At 44.5% G+C, this 1,423-nt stretch overlaps 1 non-coding gene across 1 annotated transcript; it reads right to left on the reverse strand.

Moving 5' to 3' along the window:
* Positions 1–1,088: 1,088 nt before the first annotated feature.
* TRNAM-CAU (transfer RNA methionine (anticodon CAU)) lies at positions 1,089–1,161 on the reverse strand. Its single transcript has one exon. It is a non-coding gene; the product is annotated as a tRNA-Met (tRNA).
* Positions 1,162–1,423: the final 262 nt, after the last annotated feature.

Genomic DNA, 1,423 nt, shown 5'->3' on the forward strand with positions numbered 1-1,423 from the left:
CATACTATAGACCCCCCCAGGCACAATATTTAAAACAATATTTCATTTTTATTGTTTCACTTTAAGCATTAAAAAAAACACTGCTCCCGAAAAAATGGCCATTTAAAAAAAAAAATGCATTGATACATGTCCCTTGGGGCAGGACCCGGGTCCCCAAATACTTTTTTATGACAATAACTTGCATATAAGCCGTTAAAATTAGCACTTTTGATTACTCGTGTTCATGTCCCATAGACTTTAACGGTGTTTGTGTGTTTTGCCAAATGTTTTGCCTGTTCGCATTTTCTGCTGCAAACCGAACCAGGGGGGTGTTTGGCATATCCCTAATTCCCATTTTCATACCAATGGTTAGCTGCAGGGATGTGGAAGAAGGGCTTGCTGATATCCTAGAGTTTGGATTTAAAGAGGTATATACTTCAGGTACTTACCTTGCCTCTATGTTAAGCATTATTAAAGTGGTTGTAAACCCTTACAAACCACTTTGACCTACAGGTAAGCCTAGATTAAGGCTTACCTGTAGGTCCAAGAAATATCTCCCAAACCTATACGGTTTAGGAGATATTTGCCCGAAGATGGGCACCGCTGTCTACGGCGCATGCGCCGTAGACAGCGGCGCGCGGGTGCACTTAGCGTGGCATCCTCGATGACGAAGATGCCGCGCAATGCCGCGCGTTTCGGCTCCCGTGACGTCGCGGCTTCGCCGAATGACAGCGGCGGAGCTGCGAGACCCCACCGAGAAGATGGATGCGCCGAACTACAGGGGACAGCGGTGACTTCACTGGCTCCTGTGTCAGGTAAGTCACACATAATGGGCTGCTATGCGATGCATAGTGGTCCATTATGCTTTGCCTTTACAGGGAATGAAAGAGGAAGTAAACTCATCAGGGTTTACTTCCTCTTTAATGTCTCATCTGGAATATGCAGTTTGGTTTGGTGCACCAGTTCACAAGGTTCGAGCACTGGCAAGAGTGCAAATCAAAAGACTGCAGAGACATCCAATGATAGGTGTATTTCTCAGAAATAGCCATCTGAAATTATGAGTATGAATAATGAAATTATCATGAGTATGAGCCATAACATAAAACACATGCCCTGTGTGAGGATCGAACTCACGACCTTCAGATTATGAGACTGACGCGCTACCTACTGCGCTAACAAGGCAGCTGTTGTACCAATGCCAGGAGATTCCACTAGTGGCATATATGACCATGTATTAGGTCAACAAAAGAGTAAGTCAAGCAACTGAGGAAACCTCAAGGAATGATCTTTTGCCTCGTACAGACTTTCTGAGAACAAAACCGTGGAATTTTTTCTGAAGGGCATTGGCCCAAACTTATCCTGCATACACATGGCCACACACTTGTTGGCCAACAATTACGAACATAGTGATGTACTATGTTGGTTTGGGGTTCCTCTTGATATT

The sequence above is a fragment of the Lithobates pipiens genome, unplaced genomic scaffold (assembly GCF_037356315.1).
Source record: "Lithobates pipiens isolate NorthernLeopardFrog02 unplaced genomic scaffold, aLitPip1_a1.2 Scaffold_8, whole genome shotgun sequence".
NCBI classification, from domain to species: Eukaryota; Metazoa; Chordata; class Amphibia; order Anura; family Ranidae; genus Lithobates; species Lithobates pipiens.